The sequence below is a fragment of the Micromys minutus genome (assembly GCF_963924665.1).
Source record: "Micromys minutus genome assembly, chromosome: 19".
In the NCBI taxonomy this organism is placed as follows: Eukaryota; Metazoa; Chordata; class Mammalia; order Rodentia; family Muridae; genus Micromys; species Micromys minutus.
In genome coordinates this window covers 20,931,957-20,944,251 of record NC_137954.1, presented here as the reverse complement: position 1 = coordinate 20,944,251, position 12,295 = coordinate 20,931,957, and the positions used below count along the sequence as shown (strand labels likewise).

Genomic DNA, 12,295 nt, shown 5'->3' with positions numbered 1-12,295 from the left:
CTCAAGCAGGAATGAAAGGTCTGGAAAATAGAGCCAGGCACATGCTTTCCCACAATGCCACGGGGACTTCGGCCAAGTGCGCGGCGGCCTCTCACCCTCAAGGCCCAAGCTATGGCCAAAATGGGGTCCAACATGTATGCACACTACTTACACACCACATACACCTCTGAACACACACACCACACACTACATAAACCATACATACTACATATACATCCAACCACACCTCAACAAACACACACAGACATAAAAGCAATGGTAATTCTTTAAAAGACAATTCTTAAACTTGGGTTAGCCTGTGTTAAATACATTTTAAATCTGAATTGTAAGACTCACATTTTACTTAGGAAATAGGAGGCAAATAACGCAAAAATGCACCTTTTTTTAAAAAAAATATAGGAACTTGGAAACCCAGATACAAAAATCTAAACAAGTGGCCATTTTCAAGCATTAAATTAATTTTGTCAAGACTTCTTGCTGAGCATGCTATCCATTTGTGAGCACATGAACATGTGTGTCTAGGAAATGAGAACATGCTTGCTGTCCACAATGTGAACCAATTACATGGAACAGCTTTGTTTTGTCTACCCTGTTAGTATAAAATCAATCCAGCCTCCTCATAAGAAGCTAAGTGATAGTAAACAAGTTCAAGTCCACTTATTAGATCACTGTTTTCATGCAAATTTCAATAGGATTACTCTTGGAGAGGTGAATTTCGTATATTTTTCTTTAGAGGAATTGTGTTTTAAAATGCCACGTGCAATATTAAGAAACTTTTAATAGTCCAAAACTCAGGAAATATGTATTTGTAAATAAAAGAATGATGGAACTCTTTGTAAACCACTTATGTCTTGGGAAAGTTCATTGTCTGGCGGACAAATGTTCATACAGAGAAAGGTAATATAAACACACCATACATCTTTGCGGGGGGAAAAAACAGAAGAGGCTTGGAGCCATCACCAAACCCAACCACGAGCTTTCACGAGCTCTATGATCTGAATGGTAATCTCTACCTCCAGAACTCATTCACTGAGACTCTAACTGCCTGTCATGGCTACTTCAGAGAAGGAACTGGTTTGAGCTAAATGAGTTCACAGGGGTGAGGTGCCAAGCAGATAGGATGAGTGGCTTTTAAAAGCATCCTTGATTGTCTGTGTGCTTCAATGTATCCAAGTATCAATGTGTAGGCAGTCAGTATTCTGGATCCCAGGAAATGTCTCCCTAGGAGCTTGGACCAACTGGAATCTTGCTCCTAGACTTTCCAGCCTCCATTACTCTATAAGTGCCTGAAAATAATTTTCAATATCCAATCTGTGGCACTACGCCATGTCAGCTACCACAGGCAAAACCAGGGATGCCAGGATTTATTTACCCTCTGTTTTCATGGGACTCTAACAAGGCTTGTTTTGTGACCTGAATATTTATTGCAAACAGAAATAGTAGCCGAAGAGCAGAGAAAAAGTTATCAGTCTGGATCACTTATCCCAAGTGAGGTAGGCCAGAAGAAAGTTGAAGGGCAGAGGACATTGCAGACCTAGAAAGGTAAAGTATGACAATTTCAAAAGCATGCCAAGATAGCAACGTCATCTATGCTGGAGAGCCCTACCTCACATCTCAGAACTCCCCAGGCGTCTGATTTTATTTAGTATAAAATATACAAGGTCAGAAAAACGCTTTTGTTGGGTTACATCCCAATTGTTTAAATAGTATTCTAGTGGATAAGAATCTTAACTTGCCAGAGAAAAACTTCCTTATAATATAAAATATAATCTCTAACCAAATAAAAAATATTCTTTAGCTGAACAAGAAGAGGAAATGACTCACTGGGGACCAAAGATGCCCTGCAATCGTGAGTCTCCAGGAGGCCCTATCTAATGTCCCTGGACCTGGTTCACATACCTCATATATTTTACACATCAGCCTGTTTGACGAGATTTAGTACATATGCCCCACGTTACATGACAGAAGTAAGATACTGTTTCTGAGACTGTAAGAGATGCAGTGGATTCTCTTTCCTGTTATCTCATTTCCCTGTCTCTGCCTCTCTTTCCTCCTGTACTGTTCTCCCCTTTCCCTCCAGTCCTGGGGAGAGCCAAGGACTCAGTAATGGATAGCACCATGGCACGACCACATAATGAAAAGTCTGCCTGCCAACAGTCATGTGACTGCACTTGGCAACTAAGTGTCATGTCCCAGTGACATTATCAGAAAGTCACAGCACTGGGAAGTAATTGGCCTTTAACAACCAAAGAAATTCTTTGCCAGTCACACTGAGCTAAGTCACGCATACTCTCAGAGAACTGAAGATCTAGGCGATAGTACATGTCTGATTCTCAAGGCTTTTAAGTGTCAATATGGTTTTTAATGCAGAAACAGATAAAAGGTACAGACTTTTCAGTCAATATAGCCTAGCCCAAGTAAACACCTAATACAGAGAATCCTTTTAGCATCATGCAGGATTTAGTAGCTAGAAGGGTTCTCACTTTCATGAGTGGTACTGAGGACCAGCTAGAAAGCATGGAGGGTAAGTGTACTTGGTAAATTTAAGTTTATTCCGGGAACATGGCTGGGGGTAGTAGAGATCCTAGTGCCTCAAGCTGGTCTTTCACCTCCACACATGCTGTAGCATATGTGTTCCACACCCAACATATGTATATGCAAAATAAGTAAACGCTATTGTTCTTTTTTTAAGTTTTAATGAAAGCTTTGGACATTCTGAATAGACTTGGAGAAGCCACAGATGAGGATCTTTGGAAAATGAGTCAAATTTTACTGTAACCTGGTCTAGTATTCGTGCTGTCAGTCACAGAACAGTAAAGGGAATGGGCACCTATGGTGAGATAGGAGATAGAGACTGTACCTGCTGGCCTGCGTGCTCTATACATGGAGAGTTCCCACAAGAACACTGCTCTCCCTTGTTTCTCTGCCGGCTACTGAGGTGTGTGTGGGAGGAAGCTGCAAACCAAAGACAAGGAATCCAAAACCAAAAGAAGTTGGACCTTTCTAGTTTTGAAGACCTGTGGTATTGCAAGATGCAAGACCAGATTAAAATTAAGAAGCTAGGACGTGTATTTGGTTCCCAGAACACACATGGTAGCCCACAACCCTCTGTGACTCCAGTTCCCAAGGATCTCTGGCCTCTGCTGGCACTAAGCATGGACAGGGTACAATGTAGATACAAGCAGGCAATCACTGAGACTTCTTGTGTATGTACATTTTCTTTGGCTCTTCTTTTGTTTGTTTTTGCCTTATTCCAGTTTGTTTGGTTTTGTGTTATTTTATATTATTTTACTGTTATTTGTTTTCTCAGGAGAGGCAGAAGGAAATGGATTTGAAAGGGAAGAGTGATGGGGAGGACCTCAGAGGAGTTGCATAAGAGAAACCATAATCAGAATATACTGTATGAAGAAAGGGAAAGGGCATCATTCACAACAGCCGCAAATAACATAAAATACTCTGGTGTAACTCAGAGTAAACCAATGAAAGATCTGTATGATGAGAACTTTAAGAACCTGAAGAAAAAAATTGAGGACAACATCAGAAGATGAAGATCTCCCTTGCTCACAGATTGGTAGGATTAACATTGTAAAACTAGCCATCTTACCAAAAGAAACCTACACAGTTAATGAAATCCCAATTGAAATTTCAACACAATTCCTCACAGATGTTGAAAGAACAATTCTCAACTCTATATGGAAAAACAAATCACCCAGAATAGCTAAAACGATCCTGAATTTTAAATGAACTTTTGGGGTATCACTATCCCTGACCTAGAGCTGTACTAGAGAGAAATAGTTTCATAAAATAAAAGCTTCATGGTATTGGTATATAAACAAACAGTTTGATCAATAGAATAGAATAAAAGACCCAGAAATAAACCCACACACCTACGGACACTTATTTTTTTGCCGAAGGAGCTAAAATCATACAATGGAACAGAAAGAGCATCTTCAACAAATGGTGCTGGTCTAATTGTCTGCATGCAGAGGAATGAAAATAGATCCATATTTATCACCTTGCACAAAACTGAAGTCCAAATGGATGAAAGACCTCAATGTAAAATCAGACATACTGAATCTAATAGAAGAGAAAGTGGGAAAATTTCCTGAACAGAACACCAATGACTCAGACACTAAGGTCAAGAATTAATAAATGGGACCTCATAAAACTGAAGAACTTCTGCAAGTCAAAAAACACTGTCAGTATGACAAAACAAAAGCGTATAGATTGAGAAAAGATCTTCTCTAGCCCTTCATCTGTCAGAGGGCTAATGTCCAACATGTATTAAGAACTTAAGAAGTTAGGCTCCAAAAAACAAAGAACAACAACAAAAAAATCTATTTTCAATAAACTAAAAAATACACTAAAATATTGGGAGACTTTAAAAAAATCAAATGTGATTTGCAGTGGTCAGAATCTCCATTGAAGAATTTAACTGTATACTTCATAAATTTTCTTACGTGTATGTGTCTTTATAGTTACCTATACTCTTATTAGGTAGTTAAGAGTACAGTATTTCAGAAAATGTTAGCGGCGCAAAGTAGAGACACAGCTGTTCAGAAAACCACATGGGCATGAAAGTCACAACCAACCAAGTCATCAGCCTTAGCTGCAAGATTTTAAATATAGTCTATATCACCCACACCTCAAGTCTGGACCCAACATGACAGATGTGCTGAAATAAAATGTGACCTCTGTAAGCACAAATATAAATCAGAACTCCTGTGTTCTGGTTTAGATGCAGGGGCTTAGACACACTCTGGGTGGGCGATTTCGTTGCTACAGTTTGAGTGTTATGATTTTTATCTAAGTGAGGTGATGTAGCTATCCTGTTAGTTACATTTTTGGTGCTCTGGTTTGGGCCCAAAGTTTGGGAACTGTGGTTGGTGCTGTGTTTTGAGTGCTATGCTTTAGGTGCTATAATTTTGCTCGTAAGGTTTAGTCACTATGGTTTAAGCAATATTATTTAAGCAGTACAGTTTGATACAATGTTTTATAGGCTCTGTTGGGGCCTAGGTTTGAACTATATGGTTTAAATGCTATGATGTAGCTCCATGTTTTAATAAAATAGCATGGCTTAGACTGTTTTTATAATCTGTGGTGACAACATTTTCTTTTTCTTGACAGCCATCCTTGGACTCCATGTGGTTTTGTTTGTTTACTTGTTTTTAAGTATAGGTTTTATTTCCATGTTTTCACCTGTTCTGAATATATGATACTCTGTAATGCATTTCATGTAATTACAAAGAAGTTTAACATATTCTCTCTCTCTCTCTCTCTCTCTCTCTCTCTCTCTCTCTCTCTCTCTCTCTCTATCTATCTATCTATCTCTCTTTATTTGTGTGTGTGCATGTGCATGTGTGTGCGTGCATCCATGTGTGTGTGTTTTGTGTGTGTGTGTGTGTGTGTGTGTGTGTATGTGTGTGTGTGTGTGTGTGTTCAACTCAACCCTGGGAATCCTTCCTTTGTGGCCATCTTTCTTATTTGATATGATGTCTTTTATCACCTGAAATCATTGATTAGACTGTTGTGCCTGGCCAGAAGACCTCAGGGATCTTCCTCAGCACTAGAATTTCATGTGCACACCATCATATCAGCATTGGAGTTTTTGTTTGTCTGTATTTTTACTATTTGCAAGTTGGAATCCTTATGCTTCCAAGGTGAGCATTTTATCATAAGCTGAGCTATCTATCTAGCCTTAATTACTTTATTATCATTATTTGCAGTTTGAAGCACATACTGCCAATTTTCTAAATTAATCCAAAGTATATAATTATGATAAATGCTTTTGAATTTATTTTAGCAAGTGTTATTCAATTGATATTTTGGGTTAGATTCTGCTCTTTACTTCCAGTTTTATGTCAGGATAAACTGAGAATATAGCCTATAAGTGTAAAATATTTGAAAAATTATAAGATTCATTTTTTGTAGGATATGATCAATTTATTATCTTGTAATATTCTATCAGTATTTGAAAAGGTATGAGTAGTTTTTAGAAGTAGGGATCATATATGTATATATTTGCATATATACAGATAGACAAATAAATTACTATGTTGTTTGAATTTATATTTAATGATCTACACTTACTTCTTTAACCTACTGAGAATTTAGAAAACTAACCCTTCTTAGTCCTTACTATGATAATAGCATTTCTTCTTTGTACAGATGTTAACATCTGCTTTGATTTGGTACTTAATGTTTGTTGTCTCTTGAAGGGACAGCACTGCCATGCACCAGATACAATCAATTTTTATAGAGTCAGAGCAAACAGTTTCAAAATCCAGCTCTATTGTTTGTTGGGTATTTGAAAAAACAAGATCCATAATTTAACTAGACCTCAGAACTCTCGTTGTTGAAAAGTATATGATGATGATTGGTGCCTTACATTTGGATGCTGTGTAAGTTTCTTGGGATCCTCATTCATAAAATGTACATGATGATGAATGGTATCTAACTTCAGGCTACTGGGTATGTTTCTCAGGATCCTCGTTCATAAAATGTATGTCATGATGAATGATGCCTAACTTTAGGCTACTAGGTAGGTAAGTGTCTCAGGATCCTCGTTCATAAAATGAATGTGATGATGAATGGTGGTGCCTGACTTTAGGCTACTGGTTAGGTTTCTCGGGATCCTCATTCATAAAATGTGTGTTATGATGAATGGTATCTAACTTTCAGCTGTGGGTTTAAGTTTCCAAAGCTGCCTCTTGTGACACACTTGGAACATCCTGCTTTCAGGAATCAGTAGCTAGCTCTTCATACTTCTTGGAATACAATAAGCATAGCACAAAGAACAATCATCTGTGTTGATATTTTAAGATGGTAGATATGCAAGAACCTCTATTTTGCTATTTATATTTCCTTTAATGGTGACATTTTATATAATTTATATTTTAATTAAATTTGCCTAGTATTCTGTGACTTTGTATGTTGTGATGGTTGGATAGTCTTATTAATAAGCACAACTTGCTATTTATTGACATAATGGATTTTAAAGAATCCTTTAGGAAGGCTTAATCTAGACATACTTATTTTCATGATTCAGTTGTCATTTTATGAGTTTATTGTCTTTTAATTATCTAATAGTTCATGATATATTATGCTAATTATTTTATTCTTCAAAAGTTTTATACATGGATACATTGTTTCTTGATCATAGCAACCTCTTTTCCTACAACACAATTCCCACCGAGTCCAACTAGTCTTCTCCATTTTTGGGCTTATCCACTGGGAGATGGGAACCTATAGTAGTCACTGGTCCCTCACCTCAGCCTCAACTGTGAATAGCTTCTTAGCTGTAGCGAAGCCTTATGAACTCTTCCTCCATTCATGCTAAAATGTTGACCCATGGAAGTGCTACTTCCTCTCATGGATGGAAGACACTGTTTATCATTTCTATTTAATTAAAATTTGTTTTTCGCTAAATATATTGATTTGAGTTATTTGTAAAACAACTAAAAATTATAAACAATACTATTGCTTATCTTGTGATAAAAATAAAAATAGTGTCTCACTATAGGATAAATAATTATATTATGGTTTTACCTTTATCTCCTAAACTTTCAAGTGATTACAGATTTCACAGGAGTAACCTTTCATACTTCATTAATATTATATTGATGTTTAAACTAGAGTATTGAAATATTTTTGGAAATATCTATTTTAAAATGTCCATACTAAAAATAAGTACAGTCTTAGTATAATAATCTTTTCTTTTTTAATTAATTAACTTACATCCTAAATGCTGCTCCTTTTCCTGGTTCCCCTCACAAAGTGCCTATCCCATCCCCATCCTCCATCTCCTTTTTCTAAGAGGGTCCTCTCCAATATCTCCCTACCCTTGTGCATCAGTATCTGCAGGGTTAGGCACATCCTCTCCTGTTGAGGCCAGACAAGACAACTGTTTAGAAATGGATTTCATACTTAGGCAACAGCTTTAGGGATAGTGTCTGCTCCAGTTGTTAGTGAACCCATATGAAGACTAAGGTTTATGTTTGCTACGATTGTGCCCGGATACTTGGTCCAGCCTGTGTATGCTCTTTCTTGGTGCCTCAGTCTCTGAAAGCTCTCCACAGAATTCTTGAGCCTGAAATGTTAATGTTATATTATTAATTCTATCTATCTATCTATCTATCTATCTATCTATCTATCTATCTATCTATTTTTCTATCATCTATCTATTTTACTATCTATTTTTAATTTTTATATACTCAGAAAATCTTTTTTTTCTGGGTTTGGAAGAGCTACTGGGGAAGAGAGGATAAGTTTTCTTTGGAGATGTTACCATAGGTAGTTTGCACATTTTTTTTTTTTTTTTTTTTTTTTTTTTTTTTTAAGTGGATGCCCCTGTACCTATGCTCATATAAAAAGTATTAATTAGATTTAGTGTTTCTGGAATATGTTCAAGGGTAATATCAGGAAATAGTCATGTTCAAAAAATCTTGTATTGTGTGCATGTATAATATTCCAAGAGAATATGTTACAATACATTTTTTTTAAAAGATCTACACTTTAAACACATTTTAAAAATAAGAGTTTATATGACACAATTTTCTAATTTGGGGTAATAATATAGCTTTTGTTGTTCTTTGATTGGTTGGGTTTCATTTGTTTGTCTGTTTTTCATTTTTCCCTTTCTTTGCTATTGCAATGAGGAATATTCATGGGCCAGGTCAATCTCCTGAGCTGGGAGTAGCTCACAGGTGACTTCTGACTTGCTGCCTGGTAATGTCCTGATGTGCTGGTGTGAGGCACTGATGCCCATTAGCTCTAGTCAGGACAACATCCTTCTCCTTGGGCAGTTCAACTGAAAAGCTATTGGACACTCACAGGAGTGAGCGTGCCATTGAGTACCTTTGACTGTCTAGGTTGAAGAACCTTGTTTGTCCTCTACTGCTCATGAGTTATGTTTATAACCAATTTAGGGTCAGGTAAATCCAACTGTGTCTCCACCCATTGCTGGAGATGAGAGGCAGCTGTAAAACAAGGCACAATCTCCTTTTTACATAAAAGTACCCTGAAAATTTGTATTGTTATGTTTTATTACATCATGCTACCAAGCCTTATAAAGAATTGTGGCAGAGGTAATTTGTAGGTAATAGAACCAACAGATATGTAAACATCAAAATGCGATAAATCATCTCTAATTAAAAAATGAGAAATTTAGTAATAAAGATTCTTGACATTTGATTGTCCGAAAAAATTATTCATTAAATATCAAGCATATGTGAAATATTATCAAACAGTTAATTAGATCAAAATATCACATTATCACTTATTCCATAAAAAATGTGTGTTATTAACTGGCACAAAACTATATAATGACACTAATTAGTGTTCTGAGTATATTTGAATAGAAAATAGTCGTTCTTTATTATCCATGGGAATTGCAACATTCCAGAGATCCTGCAGAAGCTAAAATCTGTGGATGCTGAAGGCCCTTGTAAAAAAAGCCCAATATCACCACATCTCACATCCTGATGTATAGTTGAAATGGTCTCCAGATTGCTTGTAACACCTAGTACAATGTAAATAGTATGGACATGGTTGTTTAATAGCATTGTTTAGAAAATGAAGGCAAAAAAGAAGTCTGTACATATCCAAAACAGATGTAACATTTTCAAATACTTTTATACATTTTGATTAAACCCACAGACAGAATTCATGAGTATCAGAAGAAAGTGATGCTAGCATTTCTAAATAGGGAAACAAATGCTATAATTAGAAGGCACTGAGATTTCCACATGTACTTCCTTTTTGACCTTTAAAGTTAGTTTAGCGACATTTATAAATGAAATGTACTGATAGTATAAGGAAGAAAATGTCTGTTCTTGACAGAAATAATCATTAATCATCACTGAAAAATCAGTCATATTGTAAATGTAAAATTTTCCAACGACTGAAACATTAGGTTATGGCATTGATTTTATGTTTTTCAATTATATTATTTAAATCTATTTTTCAATTACAAAATATGAACAAGCTCTTGAACTGTTTAGACCAAATATAAAAATATACCTACAAAAAGAAATGTGGTCAACTTTGTTCCCCATACACATCTGTGATTTCAATTTATGCTGCACATCACTTTCAAACGAACCTTCTAATACTTCAAACCTAGCATGTGCTTTAACACTTTTATTTTCATTGTCATCTAAATAAAAATAGCAAACTACCACCAGCTCTTCTAACCTCCACCATCATTCCAAAATATCAGGCAAAACCATGACACAGGGTACAGGTATGATTCTGACTCTATGCTGTAGGCATGCCCACACGTCCACGTGAGTCCTTTACTCCAGTTAGCATCCACTGTTAAATTTCTACTTAACCCTCAAAGGCCGCATCACAACTTATGCTTATTAATCTTCTCTTGACTGCCCTGATTCATTGAAGTTATAAAATTGCCTTATATAATAGATATTTATATGCTTACTGCATAACTTCCTAAAGCCTGAAGACTGATCTTCCACATATGTGTCTTCTGTTGTACTTAGTACAAAGCCTGTCTTACAGTTTGTCAGTTGTTTACTAATTTCATTAGCTCAAGTTAGAGACTAAAATTTCAGTAGAGGGGCATGATATCACTTAAATATGAGAGTTGACAGTCCCCCAAACTAATTCATGTTATAAAAAGAGAACAAACAGCTGCTATTAGAATCAACTTTTTCAGAACTTTAGAATACAGTCAATGACTCATAGCAACCCAGTGAATGCTGAATTAAGGAAGAGGCAAAATGCAATCAATAAGAAAAAAATCACAAAAACATAAGCAACAGAAAACAATGCCACTTGGCACCATCAGAACTCAGTACTCCCAACAAAGCATGTCCTGGATACCCTAACACATCTGAAAAGCAAGATTCTAAACTAAAATCCCATCCCATAAAGATGATAAAGGTACTTAAGGAGGAAATAAATAACTCCCATAATGAAGTATTAGAGAATTCACATAAACAGGTAGAAGCCCTTAAAAAGGAAACACATAAACCCCTTAAATAAATACAGCAAAAGAAACAGGTGAAAGAATTGAACAAAACCATCCAGGATCTAAAAATGGAAAGAGAAACAATAAAGAAATCACAGAAAGAGGCAACCCTGAAGATGGAAAACATAAGAAAGAGATTGGGATATATAGATACAAGCAATGCCAACAGAACACAAGAGATAGAAGAGAGAACCTGGGCCATAGAAGATACCGCAGAAACTATTGACACCACAGTCAAAGAAAATATAAAGTGCAAAATGCTCCTAGCCCAAAACACCCAGAAAATTCAAGACACAATGAAAAGACCATACCAAAGAATAATAGGAATAGAAGAGAATGAAGATTCCCAAATCAAAGGGCCAGAAAACATCTTTAACAAAATAATAAAAGAAACCTTCACTAACCAAAAGAGATACCCATAAACAAACAAGAAGCCTATAGACAACCAAGTAGATTGGACCATAAAAGAAACTTCTCTTTTCACATAATAATCAAATCACTAAATACACAGAACAAAGAAAGAATATTAAAAGCAGTAAGAAAAAATGGCCAACTAACATATAAAGGCAGACCTATAAGAATTATACTAGACTTCTCAACAGGGACTCTAAATACCAGATCTTGTACAGATTTCTTGCAGACCCTAAGAGAACACAAATGGCAGCCCATATCTTTCCAATAATCCAGCCTTTAAGTGGATAATAGAAGAAAAAATCTCACACAAGGAGGAAAACTGCACTCAAGAAAAGCAATAAATTAATCTTATCATAACAAATCCAAAAGAAGAGAACCATGCAAATGTAATAAGACTTCTAACAAAATAACAGAAACCAACAATCATTGTTCTTTAATATCTCTCAACATCAATGGACTCAATACCCAATAAAAGAACATAGGATAACAGGTAGGATATGAAAATAGGACACAGCATTTTGTTATATAATGGAAACACACCTCAGTGACAAAAACAGACACTACCTCACAGTAAAAGTCAGGAAAAAATTTTTCTAAGCAAATGGTCCCCCCCCCCCAAAAAAAAAAAAAACCAAGCTGGAGTAGCCTTTCTAATATCAAATAAAATCAACTTTGATTTCAAAATTATCAAAAGAGATAAGAAAGGACCCTTCATACTCACAAAAGGAGAAATCTACTAAGATTAGCTCTCAGTTCTAAACAACTATGCTCCAAATGCAAGGGCCTCCACATGTGTAAAAGAAATACTGCTAAAGCTCCAAACACACATTGACTTCACACAATAATACTGAGAGACTTCAATATCCTACTCTCACCAATGGACAGATTTTG

The 12,295-nt window shown here is 36.0% G+C and overlaps 1 protein-coding gene across 1 annotated transcript in view; it reads right to left on the bottom strand.

Moving 5' to 3' along the window:
- SPAG16 (sperm associated antigen 16) overlaps positions 1 to 12,295 on the bottom strand; it is a gene marked incomplete at both ends in the record, with an annotated part of 827,025 nt that overhangs the window by 356,612 nt on the left and 458,118 nt on the right. The gene's annotated exons all lie outside the window — the stretch shown is intronic.